This window comes from Mesoplodon densirostris, chromosome 1 (genome assembly GCF_025265405.1).
Source record: "Mesoplodon densirostris isolate mMesDen1 chromosome 1, mMesDen1 primary haplotype, whole genome shotgun sequence".
NCBI lineage: Eukaryota > Metazoa > Chordata > Mammalia > Artiodactyla > Ziphiidae > Mesoplodon > Mesoplodon densirostris.
The window spans coordinates 36,886,700-36,900,397 of record NC_082661.1 but is presented as its reverse complement, the minus strand read 5'-3'; the positions used below and the strand labels follow the sequence as shown (position 1 = coordinate 36,900,397).

General features: G+C 44.4%; 1 protein-coding gene across 6 annotated transcripts in view; it reads left to right on the top strand.

Annotated features, from left to right (window-relative positions):
* The window catches only part of PCGF5 (polycomb group ring finger 5), a 127,575-nt gene that overhangs the window by 46,236 nt on the left and 67,641 nt on the right, over nt 1-13,698 (top strand). For 4 of the 6 annotated variants that reach the window (XM_060102135.1, XM_060102144.1, XM_060102103.1 and 1 more), the window contains exon 1: nt 13,206-13,377. The exons of the other annotated variants lie outside the window; for them this stretch is intronic. The gene's annotated coding sequence lies outside the window, so the exon portion shown is untranslated. Of the gene's footprint in view, nt 1-13,205; nt 13,378-13,698 lie in introns of those variants that run through there. 6 annotated transcript variants of the gene reach the window in all.

The window sequence follows — 13,698 nt, the reverse complement described above, 5'->3', positions numbered from 1 at the left end:
CTACCTGGCTCAGAAAAAAAGGGAGAAAAAGTAGAAGAAAGAATTAGTAGAAGAAAGAAAGAGAGAGAGAAAGAAAGGAAGAAGGAAAGAGAGGAAGGAAGAAAGGAAGAAAGGGAGGGAGGAAGGAAGGACGGAAAGAAAGAAAGGAGGGAGGGAGGAAGGAAAGAAAAAGGAAGATTGAATGGAAGAAGGGAGGGAGGAAGGAAAGGAAGAAAGAAAGAGACAGGAGGGAGGGAGGGAGGAAGGAAAGAAAAAGAAAGAGTGAAAGGAAGAAGGGAGGGAGGGAAGGAGGGAGGAAGGAAAGAAAGAGAGAAAGAAGGAAAGGAGGGGCGGAGGGAGGGAGGGAGGAAGGGAAGGTAGGAAAAAAAGAAAGAGCAGGTAAAGTATAATAGAATAAAGTATAAAATATAATAGCGTTATTAAAATTAAAAAGTAATTATTAAAAAACCGGACAGAGAGAACCCTGGGACATATATGGTGGAAGCAAAGCTATACAGAGAAAATCTCACACAGAAGCATACACATACACATTCACAAAAAGAGAGCAGGGGGAAAAATCGAAAATCTTGCTCTCAAAGTCCACCTCCTTAATTTGGGATAATTCGTTGTAAAAAGAGGAAAAGGGGGAAAAGTCTGAAATCTTGTCCTCAAAGTCCACTTCCTCAATTTGGGATGATTCGCTGTCCATTCATGCACTCCACAGACTCAGGGCACATCAAGTGGACCGTGGAGCTTTAATCCGCTGCCTCCGAGGCTGCACAGAGAGATTTCCCTGTCTCTTCTCTGCTCTCACAGCTCCCGGATCTCAGCCTTGGACCTGGCCCCGCCTCTGCGCGTAGGTCGCCGGAGGGCGTCCGTTCTTCGCTCAGACAGGACGGGTTTAAAGGAGCCGCTGATTCGGGGGCTCTGGCTCACTCAGGCAGAGGGGAGGGAGGGGCGCGCAGTGTGGGGCGGGCCTGCGGCGGCAGAGGCCAACGTGACGTTGCACCAGCCCGAGGCGCTCCGTGCGCTTTCCCGGGAAAGCCGTCCCTGGGTCCCAGGACCCCGGCAGTGGCGGGGTGCACAGGCTCCCCGGAAGGCGGGGTGGACAGTGACCTGCGCTCACACACAGGCCTTGTGGCGGCGGCAGCAGCAGCCCCAGCGTCCCACGCCCGTCTCCGGGGTCCGTGCCTTTATCCGCGGCTCGCGCCTGTCTCTGGTGCTTCTTCAAGCAGCTCTCTTAATGCCCTCTCCTCGCGCACCAGGAAACAAAAGGGAAGAAAAAGTCTCTTGCCTCTTCGGCAGCTCCAGACTTTTTCCCCCGGACTCCCTCCCGGCTAGCCGTGGTGCACTAACCCCTTCAGGCTCTCTTCCTGCCGCCAGCCCCAGTCCTGTCCCTGCGCTCCGACCTAAACAACCGAAACCCGATACCCGAGCCTCAGCTCCCAGCCCCGCCCGCCCCGGCGGCCCGAGCAGACAAGCCTCTTGGGCTGGTGTGTGCCTGAGGGCACCGATCCTCTGTGCCGGAATCTCTCCGCTTTGCCCTCCACACCCCTGTTGCTGTGCTCTCCTCCGCTACTCCGAAGCTTTCCCCCTCCGCCACCTGCAGTCTCCGCCCGCGAAGGGGCTTCTAGTGTGTGGAAACCTTTCCTCCTTCACGGCTCCCTCCCACTGGTGCAGGTCCCGTCCCTATCCTTTTGTCTCTGTTTATTCTTTTTTCTTTTGTCCTACCCAGGTATGTGGGGAGTTTCTTGCCTTTTGGGGGGTCTGAGGTCTTCTGTCAGCGTTCTGTCAGGTGTTCTGTAGGAGTTGTTCCACGTGTAGATGAATTTCTGATGTATCTGTGGGGAGGAAGGTGATCTCCGCGTCTTACTCTTCCGCCATCCAAGAACAATTCTTGACGAAACTTACCTTTTAAAAGCATAAATGAATACATGTATTACCTCTCTTCCTTGGACTTTCCTGCAGTGTTCTTAATATAGTAAATTAAAAATGCCAGCATTTACATGATCTAATGTCAAAGCCTCTCCTTTTGTAATTCAACAATATAGTAGTGAATGGTCCTCAGTCTTGATGACTTGAGTGAAAAGTACTTTGAAACTCTTTTCCTCTGTTCACAGATCCTTCTTGATTTACATGTAACAGTCATCCAAAAAGCTAGAAGGGGCGAATATCATTAGTACTTGGGCTGTGTAAATTTCTTTGTTTAGCATCTGTAGAAATGGAAGCATCCCTCCTTGTTCCTAGGCTATGAGGCCAGATCTAGTTCCCAGAGACTCAGTATTCTTATTTCAAATGTGCTCTCTCTTGTTGTAGCTGTTGTCCTTCAAAGGGCAAAGGAGATGGGAAGGTGAACGCTCACCTCCCTGTCCTTCAGGGCTTCTTCTGAGACCAGGGTCCAGGCCGCAGTGAGGCTGAAGATGACATGTACACGCACTCCAGCATGGCTTCCCCGGGTCAGGCCAGCTTGCAGCCCCACTGTCCATCAGTATGTAAGCAGAAAGCTTACCCCTCGAAGCCCTGTGTTTTCTCTCAGATCAGCACTCTAGAATCCCAGGTAGAATGGGGAAGTAGTTCTTTAAATGCCACTAGGACGATTTGGTGTTTTGAAGTCAGAGGTGGGAGACTAAGCCTGCTCTTTGGCAAACAGGAGAGAATGTTTTTGTTTAATATTCCTTTTCCTTTTGTTGGTAAACTTTCTGCATCGTGACTTAGGAGAAATATCAGATCATGCAAACCTTTACAAAGAGGAATAAAAGACTGTTTCTAACTCTCCTAGCTGTTTGATGATGATGATAGTGATGAGGATGACCCCCTTCTCATAGTTAAGCCACTATGTCCTACTCATTGTCTGGAAAATAGAAATCTTAAAGTTAGTTTAAAATGTTGCACTAAAAACATTTTGGTTTGAGACTGTCGTCAGAAGCTTATTGCCACTATAGAAGTTTTCAACCCTGGGATACAGGGAAGTTTTTAATTGCTGTCATCTATGCATGTTCACAGAGATATTCTCTAGGTCAGGAGCTGGCAAAATATAGCCCAAGGGCCAAATCTTGCTCACTGCATGTTTCTTAAATCAGGAGCTGGCAAAATACAGCCCAAGGGCCAAATCTTGCTCACTGCCTGTTTCTTAAATAAAGTTTTATTGGAAAATAGCTAGCTACATCCATTTGTTTACATACTGTCTTTGGCAGCCTTTGCCCTATATGGTCAGAGTTGCATGGTTGAGACAGATATCATATGGCCCACAAGGCCTAAAATGTTCCCACCTGACTCATTGCAGATGCAGTTCGCTCTAGGTAATGCTCCCAAATTGTACAACCATATAATTGAAGATTTTCAAGGCCCATTAGAGATGATGTATCCCAAGTCTAAAGCATTTTTATAGATGGGCAGATCAGGGCTCGTGAAGTGACTTGCCAGGGGTCTTACTGTTTGCTGGTGATTTCTTTTTCCTTTTTTAAAAAAGGAAGATCTTTTTTCCCAGAACTTTTTAAAAATTGTGATAAAATAAACATAACACAAAGTTTACCATTTAACCATTTTTAAGTGTACAGTTCTGTGGCATTAAGTACATTCATGTTGTTGTACTGCCATCACCACCATCGAGCTCCAGAACTTTTTCATCTTCCCAAACAGAAACTCTGTACCCATTAAACAATAACTTTTCGTTCCCATCGCTCCCCCACCGCACGCCAGCCCCAAGCCCCTGGCAACTCCCATTCTATTTTCTGTCTCTATGAATTTGACTACTCTAAGTACCTCATATAAGCGGAAAAATACGATATTCATCCTTTGTGACTAGCTTATCCATAACTTTTTAATTGAAGGAACTATGCTTTACAGAAACAGGAAAATCCTAGCCTTCTCCCTGACTGACTCACCACTTGTCTTGGACCAGGGTAAGCTGATCAACTTTTCTTAATATCCGAGACTATACCCAGGTCACTCAGTTGAAGTTTTAAATGTTCATAAAACTCTACACTGCTGTGTGCATCCTATTTCTTGATTTCATCTTGATGAGTAATTTAAGCCATGATATTCATATTTTACACACTTACCACTTAGTAATCTTTTAAAATTCTTAGAGGAGGAGGAAGGGCACCTGGCAGGAAAGTTAGGTGACTGTTACCTCCATGTACATCCTAAAAGCAGATAAATTGTATGAAGGCATTTGTTCTAAGTATTTGTTTCTCATCAGGCCTTAAATTATGTCCTATGTTTTCATTGTTTTGTCTAGATATGAAATTCTTAAAATTAACTCAGCAAGCATTTGTTAGCTTACTGTGTACTAAGTGCATTACTTATAGTATCTCATATAATCCTCATAAAAATTCCTCCGAGGTATGTACTTTTATTATATCCATTTAAGCAGTGAGAAAACTGAGGCAGAAAACAGTTCTTTGCCCTAGAACACAGAGTAGTACGAGATTGTACCAGGATTTGAACACGGGCAGTTGGCTGCGAAGTCAGAATTCGTTTATTTGCTTATACATTCCTTCATTCAACACATATTTAATGAGAGCCTATTATGTTTTAGACTTTTTTTGGCCGTGCCGTGTGGCCTGTGGGATCTTAACTCCGACCAGGGATCGAACCCATGCCCCCTGCAGTGGAAGTGCAGACCACCAGGGAGGTCCCATATTATGTTCTAGACTTGATTCAAGGGATACAGCAGTAATGATAAAGTCCTGGCCCTCATGGGGTTTATGCTCTGTTAACTGTTTTCTATACAGCCATCTTGTATTCTCATTCATCATCTAATCAAAGATGCTTTGATACTGGTGCTTTTTTCAGCTTCTCTTCAAGAACGTATCAAAAGAAGGTTTGATAACTGGCTGTTTTTCCAGTCATCCGGGAGAACCCCTTTCAACAGACAGAAATGAAGGAACCGTAGAGGACAAATACTGTTTCTCTCTTCTTGAACCATCAAGAAGCTTCTGAGACTATTATAGGGTTTGTCATCCTGCAGGTCAAGAATTAAGAATGCCTATCTAATACTATAGCTAATCCCTCCCTCCCTGCCACTGCTTTAATTTAAGCCAGTTTTCTCTTAGCTTTTCTGCAAACCTGGACAAAACTTGTTCAGTATCTTAGTCATTAAGTCTTTGAATAGTTGAAGACAGTGTGAAGACACTAACTCGCCTTTTGTTTTCAAAAGGTCCTTTTTTGTTTTTGTTTTTAGTCCAAGATAGAACTCTGAAGCACAAGAGAGAAGATTGTCTTTGGTGGTTTGGCATCCTCCTCTTTTCAGATCTGCTTTCCTTCCTCCTGATGGCTCCCCAGCCTCCCAGCCAACAAAGTGTTACAGTTAATACCCTGCTAAGGTGTTAACTCATAACTAGAGCCTCATGTCCTTCCTGTCTGTTCTCCCTGCCTATGGACTAAGACTCCTACTAATTCTCATTAGCTGAGAACAAATAGCTGGAGATGGCTCATAAGGGCTTAATTATGACCCTGCCTGGAGAATTTGCATTTTAATGGAAGACATTTTTGCTACCCCTTCATTCAAGGGGAGTGAACAAAGATTTAACATACCACTTCTACAGTGTTGAACTAATCCAAATTATTAAGCATTTTTGTGGAACTAGTTTTCTTTGTACAACTCTGAATTGCTCAGTGAATTATTTAGGTTTCCCCATCTTTTTTGTAAAAATCGAGTGTGATGAGCATTGAGCTCAGAGGAAGGAGTGCTTTCTGCCCATTGCATGCCTTACTTTATGCTGTGTCCTGATTCCACTGCCCTGCCAGGAATGTCTCACTCATTCTACAAACATTCTTGGGTATATCTTACTATCAGGGCCTCTGTTGGGTGGGACAGGATTACTAGGTACTATTCAACTGCTGGTGGTCCACAGAATTCCTTCTTATACTTTGTATTTTTGCAGTCCTTTATCATTTACAACTTACAAAAAAAATTCTCACTTATCTCATGTGATCTTATATATGCTCATTATAACAATGCACAAGTATAAAAGAAAATCTTCCCTGTAGGCCAGTGATTAAGGTAATATTAGTCTCAATTTTCGTAGGAAGAAAATGAAGCCAAGGGAAGTTAAGGGACTTGCTCTTACTAAAAACAAGGTTCGGGCTTCCCTGGTGGCGCAGTGGTTGAGAGTCCGCCTGCCGATGCAGGGGACACGGGTTCGTGCCCCGGTCTGGGAAGATCCCACATGCTGCGGAGCGGCTGGGCCCGTGAGCCATGGCCGCTGAGCCTGCGTATCCAGAGCCTGTGCTCCGCAACGGGAGAGGCCCCAACAGTGAGAGGCCCGCGTACCACAAAAACAAAAACAAAACGAGGTTCTCTTGGCTCTGGGTACAGTGTCCTTTCTTCTAAACCACAGCTACCTGTAAAGTTAGGACTTTTTCAATTCATGTGCCTGCTTTTCTCTGATATTTGAATGTCGATGTCGCTAAGTTTTATATTGCATTTGCCCCAATTGAATTTCATATCTTTTTTTTTGATAGAACATTTTTTTCCTAATTTTTCTATAGTCACTTCTAACTTAGAATCATCTACACTCAGATTTGATGGAATATTCTAAGTTTCTGCATTTAAGTCATTTGTGCATTTATGATCTTCAGGGATTTAATCTGACCTCTCAAAATAACAGTTGTGGTTCTGTACTGATGTTTTGAACTATGGTAGCCCTGATGGAGTAAATCCAGTTTTTCCTTATAGTCTGTGCCTATTTTAGTTCCATTCTCTGTTCTTCCAGTATAAGTGGAACTTGCCCCAGCCAACTGTTGACATCACAGTGAGGAAAATACAGCTAGTTTTTCCTGCCTCTCAAGGGAGAAAAAAAAATTTGGTTGGTTTGTCCCTTTAGCGTAATGTATCTAAAGCACTTTAAAATACTTATTAAGCTAGTTGCACAGTCTTTAGCAGACTAATCTTGTCTCTATTCCTAATGCTATTTATCTGTTCTCACTTTTAGTATTTTGACTTCTCATTTTTTCTCTGGCTTTCTCATTTACTTTTCATATCCATAGCTTCTGGTATTTTGCCTTGCTGTCTTTGTAACTGGCAGAATCTTAAGCATGCAGGGCTAGTTTCTTAACCACCCATAGTACTTCTTTCAACTGGAGTTTTTGTCATTTGATTCTCTTTCATTTGACACTTTTTTAATAAATTTGCTGTACTGCTCCATAATTGTTTCTTGTGGATAAGTCTCTACTCCCTGGTGTGATTTTAATTAGTAGTCCTGGAGGGCAGGGATTAACGTATCCTTTGTAAGGATCCCTCCAAGAAGAAATCCCCCCCAAAATACACAGAATGTCTTAGAGTGTGTGCAGTTATTCAGGTTTTCAGTCAATATTTATTTGAATGATTACTGTTTGCCATCCACTCTGCTAGGCATGCACAGTCAAGTGATGGATTCACTGGGCTTATGTGCTAGCAGTTGGTTCAGACAAGTTAACCAGGTAATACAAGACAGTGTAATGTGGGACTTGAGAGAATAAGGATGAGTTGCTCTCTCTCTCTCTCTCTCTCTCTCTCTCTCTACACACACACACACACACACACACACACACACACACACACACACACGGCACTATGTGTGTGTGTGTGTGTGTGTGTGTGTGTAGTGTATGTATATCAAGGAGGCGCCTCAGCTACTTTGAGGTTTCTGAGAATGTGGCCTTTGAGATCATCGGATACCCAAAGAATAAATAAGGGTTGGGCAGATTTAGCAAGGGTGGGGAGGGGATTGGGATGGGATTGGGACAGGATGCTCATTTGAAAGAACAGCCATCTCTAGCGCTAGAGGGTAGAAAGGTTCATTATGACTGCAGCATGGAGTTCAATGGAGAGGCTGTAGAAGTGACAGGGATATGGGGTGGGCTTATTAGGTATTTGGGCTTTATCTTAAGAACAAGGGTTTTTTTTTTTAATTTTTTTTTTATTTTATTTTACAAATTTAATCAGTTATACATATACATATGTTCCCATATCCCCTCCCTTTTGCGTCTCCCTCCCACCCTCCCTATCCCACCCCTCCAGGCGGTCACAAAGAACCGAGCTGATCTCCCTGTGCTATGCGGCTGCTTCCCACTAGCTATCTACCTTACGTTTGGTAGTGTATATATGTCCATGCCGCTCTTTCACTTTGTCACAGCTTACCCTTCCCCCTCCCCATATCCTCAAGTCCATGCTCTAGTAGGTCTGTGTCTTTATTCCTGTCTTACCCCTATGTTCTTGATGACATTTTTTTCTTAAATTCCATATATATGTGTCAGCATACAGTATTTGTCTTTCTCTTTCTGACTTACTTCACTCTGTATGACAGACTCTAGGTCCATCCACCTCATTACAAATAGCTCAATTTCATTTCTTTTTATGGCTGAGTAATATTCCATTGTATATATGTGCCACATCTTCTTTATCCATTCATCCGATGATGGACACTTAGGTTGTTTCCATCTCCGGGCTATTGTAAATAGGGCTGCTATGAACATTTTGGTACATGTCTCTTTTTGAATTATGGTTTTCTCAGGGTATATGCCCAGTAGTGGGATTGCTGGGTCATATGGTAGTTCTATTTGTAGTTTTTTAAGGAACCTCCATACCGTTCTCCATAGTGGCTGTACCAATTCACATTCCCACCAGCAGTGCAAGAGTGTTCCCTTTTTTCCACACCCTCTCCAGCATTTATTGTTTCTAGATTTTTTGATGATGGCCATTCTGACTGGTGTGAGATGATATCTCATTGTAGTTTTGATTTGCATTTCTCTAATGAGTAAAGATGTTGAGCATCCTTTCATGTGTTTGTTGGCTGTCTGTATATCTTCTGTGGAGAAATGTCTATTTAGGTCTTCTGCCCAATTTTGGATTGGGTTGTTTGTTTTTTTGCTATTGAGCTGCATGAGCTGCTTATAAATTTTGGAGATTAATCCTTTGTCAGTTGCTTCATTTGCAAATATTTTCTCCCATTCTGAGGGTTGTCTTTTGGTCTTGTTTATGGTTTCCTTTGCTGTGCAAAAGCTTTGAAGTTTCATTAGGTCCCATGTGTTTATTTTTGTCTTTATTTCCATTTCTCTAGGAGGTGGGTCAAAAAGGATCTTGCTGTGATTTATGTCATAGAGTGTTCTGCCTATGTTTTCCTCTAGGAGTTTGATAGTGTCTGGCCTTACATTTAGGTCTTTAATCCATTTTGAGCTAATTTTTGTGTATGGTGTTAGGGAGTGATCTAATCTCATACTTTTACATGTCCCTGTCCAGTTTTCCCAGCACCACTTATTGAAGAGACTGTCCTTTCTCCACTGTACATTCCTGCCTCCTTTATCAAAGATAAGGTGACCATATGTCCGTGGGTTTATCTCTGGGCTTTCTATCCTGTTCCATTGATCTATCTTTCTGTTTTTGTGCCAGTACCATACTGTCTTGATTACTGTAGCTTTGTAGTATAGTCTGAAGTCAGGGAGCCTGATTCCTCCAGCTCCGTTTTTCGTTCTCAAGATTGCTTTGGCTATTCGGGGTCTTTTGTGTTTCCATACAAATTGTGAAATTTTTTAGAACAAGGGTTTTTTTAAGTCAGGGAGCAGCAAGATCAAATTTTCAGTTAGAAAGGGTCCTCTCTCTGGCTGTGCTGTGGAGAGTGGTTTGGCAGAGAAGAGCTGTAGGGAGACAGTCTAAGAGTTCATTGAAGTAATGGGGGTGGGTGGGTAGAAATGATGGTGATCTGAACCAGGGTAGGTTAAGTTAAAGGATTCAAGAGACATTTAGCAGAGAGAGTCCTTGAGAATTATTGATTACAAGGGAGGGTTATGTTAAGAGAAAAAGACACATGGTCAAGGGTGATTGGAAGTCCTTCAGTTCTCTGTTCCCTCCCAATCCTCCATCACTGATTTTAGGCAGTCATAGATTTTGAGCTGTAATATCCATGGCTGTAAAATAAATACATTTAGGCCCAGTAGGACACTTTAAATTTTAATATTTTCTAAAATCTCTGTAGGATGACTTTTAGATTACAGAGGGTAGTTTTATGTTAGAGATAGTCTATGTTAAAAGCTTAAATAGCATACTTAGGTATATAAAATAATTGACAATCATGGAAAAGTCATTTAATATTTCAGGGAAATGTAAAGACATAACTCTTTTAAAATGTTATGCTATTAAACATCTGTTCATCGATGATGTATTTATTAGGCAAGGAAGGAATGTGAACTTTTCAGTACAGAATTACCCATCCATGGCCCAACCTTAACTGAAATAAAACTCTAGACATAAAGTATAAAGTAATGAAAACATTTGTTAGATACGCAGATAGCTTCAAGTAGTTCCAAGGGTTGTCAAGAGCCAATTGTGGTTTCCTGGAAGAATCTGGATCAATGATCAAATGAAACAAGTTATCACTGTGGGATTTTGCTGCTTTGATGGGAAATCACCACTGGCCAGTTCACTGCTAAGTACTCTGTAGTCGCTATTTCCCTCCCTCCCTTCATTTATTCTTCCCTCCCTTTGTTCCTTTATTTCCTTTTAAGTTAATCTTTTTCTTACCTAACCCCTCTTAACTTTTTGGGTTTGAGAAGTTCTCTTAAGACATGTAAATAATATGGAACTGGTACCTTTGTTTTGGTCTTGGCTTTACCAAAATGAGCTCTGTGATTATGAATTTGCCACTTCTCAGGATCTTGGTTTCTACATCTGTAAAATGAGACAGCTCAAGTAGGTTAGTGATAAGGGGACTCTCAGCTATGATCTTTTACCTGCCTTTTCTCTTTCCTGGTCCTGTATATCTAGTTGCTCCCAGGCCTTTGTTTTCTTGAGGGTCCCACTGGTTTTTGAGATTTGTCATCAAAGCCACCCCTTCATACAGAGGCTTCTATGGTTTGTTCCAGTCCCCACAGTCAGAACCAAGGGACTAAGGGGTGAGTTACTGGAAAGTGGAAAGCAGTCGCAAGGGAGGAGATGCCGCACAGCAGCTAAAAGTCCTATGTTTAAATCCTCAGAACTTACACATGAGTCAGGAAACTTGCCCCCCTTCTTAACATTCCCTCTTGCCATTTTTTTTTTGTTATTTTTTAAACCAGACACATGTTTGAGGTTTTGTTTTTCCTTTTTTGGGTGTGTGCATTTTTTTTCTTGGAATGGGCAAGGTGGGATGGTAGCTGAAGAGGGGAAAGGAGAAACTACTGAACACTTTACTACAAACCATGCTACCTAGGGACACGAAGCAGATTTTCTTACAAAGGCTGTCATTCTCTCCCCGCTTCCAAGTCCACCATTTGCAGTTTCATTATGGCAACCCCACTTCCATGTCTATCTTCAGGTACTGCTCTGTAGCATATTTGTGACCCCTCCCTCCATTACTAATGTAAGTCCTCCTAATATCCATCTCAAGCTCATCTCCTCAGTGAATACTGATTAACCCCACTTAGTGTTGATCACCAATAACACTTAAGCTCCCTGGACTTCATTAAGTGTTATTCTTTAAAAATACATTTAAAATAGCTTCAGATGCAAATTAGGAAAATAAGTCAATGTATACGTTGTAGTTTATACAGTGAAATCTTCCATTACATATTTTATTTTTTTAAATATTTATTTTGTTTATTTATTTGGTTGTGCCGGGTCTTAGATGCGACAGGTGGGTTTCTTAGTTGCGGCGTGCATGTGGGATCTAGTTCCCTGACCAGGGATCGAACCCAGACCCCCTGCATTGGGATTGCGGAGTCTTAACCACTGCGCCACCAGGGAAGTCCCCCATTACATATTTTAAATATGCTAGAAATAGGGTGACTTTTCACATATTGATGTGTTTAGTTAGTTTCCAAGATGAAAGATCTGGAGAGGAATCCTGCAACTATAGTCATTTTATCGGACTTGTTTTCTTTGCTCATTGTGATTGCCGGGACTTGCTGAAGTTGATCCCAGCTTGGAAATTGGCATGTATACTTCTGCAAAATTGTTCTTATAAGGACTATGAAAATGTGGTCATTGAAAACTGTTTCCGAAAATGTATTTGCTCCTGCTATGATGTTAAAAATGGTAATTTTTAAAGGCTATATCCACTCTACCTAAGTCTAATTATAAATTGGACGATTTGTAAAGCTGTCTTGTCCACTTCTTGGCGTGTTTTAAATTTGAACTGGACCTTTGCACACTTGCACCCTGCTAGACCAGTGGTCACTGGGTTCCTTGGTTTGCCACTAGAGCCATCTCCACTCTGGTAGCAAGGTGACTGATGTCGTTTGGAGGTAAGGCAAAGACTTTGCACTAATTTCCCCCCATCCCTTCTCCATGACGGTCAGCTCCCTAGCCATCACTGCCCTCACTTCTCCAGAGGCAAAGATGATGTCATTGCAGCACCTTTTCCTCTTTCTAACACACAAGATTGAAAGTTGCCCTTGGCAGATACCCTTTGGGATGTTCTTCTGAACTTTTGTTTACTGGTGGACACCAGGCTGATTTGCCTGCTATTTTAGGATTACTGGATTGCAGTCTTCTAAGCAAAAAAGAACCAAGTCTAATTTATGTTTAGCAAAACACTGGTTGTAGTAGAAATTTGTACGTTTGTGGAATGCAGTATATTAGGATTGAATGACTTTGAGGAATCCTTTAATGTATGCTTTTGAATAAATTTTTTGCTCTTGTAGTTCTTAAAGTCCACTAGAAAGAGAACTGGGGTTGGTTGGTTGGTTGGTTTTGAACCTTGCAAGCAGTAAGAACTCTTCATCTTTCCACGAACACCCCCCACCCCCATCGTTCTCCCTTGCTTCCAGTTGTCGTTGATCCTGATCTCCAGACCCCCCGCCCACCCCCCGCCCAGTAACAAGTTCCTTAGTGGTTCTTAAATAGGGTGCAAATCAAGCGGTCTTCGTCCCCACCGCGGCCCACGTGGGGCTGGTTTGGGGAAGACGCAGCTGAGTAGACAGTTTCGCAGGGTGACTCATTCTCAGCACCGACCATCGCTTGTAAACCCGCCAGGGAAAATATGCCAGACATTGTTATGATGAAAACAACTGGGAGGGGTCGGTGGTGAGGAGAAGAAGGACTGAGATAAAATTTGGTCAAATCTACCGTCGCCCTGGAACCCAGGCGGCGGGGCGGCTGGGGCGGCTGGGGTACCTGCGAGGAGCTCGGGCGGTTGGGCGTGGCCTGCGGGCGTGGCGGCGGGGGGCGTGGAGGGGGCGGGGCCGCCCGGCGGCGCCGGCGGTTGGAAGGGGGTGGAGTTGCCCTTGGAGGCGGCACCGGCCCTGGGCCCGAGGCCCGCCGCGCCCTATCGGGCCCGAGTCGAGTGGCCCCGCGGAGCCGGCGCGCTCCCGCCTGCAGTGGGAGGGCGGACGGGGCGCGGGGACCGGCCAGGCCGCGGCAGGCGCTGTTTCTCTTTCACTTTCCTTCCCTCTGAGGCCGGCGCGCTGGCGGCGAGGAGCGGCGGTGGCGGCAGCCGCGGGGTAGGTACCCGGCTGGCTGGAGAGCGGCCGAAGGGCCGGAACTCGGCCGCCCCTGCGCTCCCCGCCCAAGTTTGCGCCGGGAGCCGGAGCGGCACCTCCAAGCACCTGCCGCGGCAGGCCCCGCCTGGAGCCGGGAGAGCTCTTTGGGGGCGGGGACGGGGGTGGCCTGCCGGTGTCTGGGGGCTTCGAGGTCGCGCCTGGCGCTCGGGGGCGGAGAGGGCGGCGGGTGCACAGCCCTGGGAGAGGCGGCGCGTCCTCCCAGGCGCAGCCCCGGCCCGGCCCGAGCGGCGCGTCCGCCGGGCCCTGGCCCGCGCACCTGCC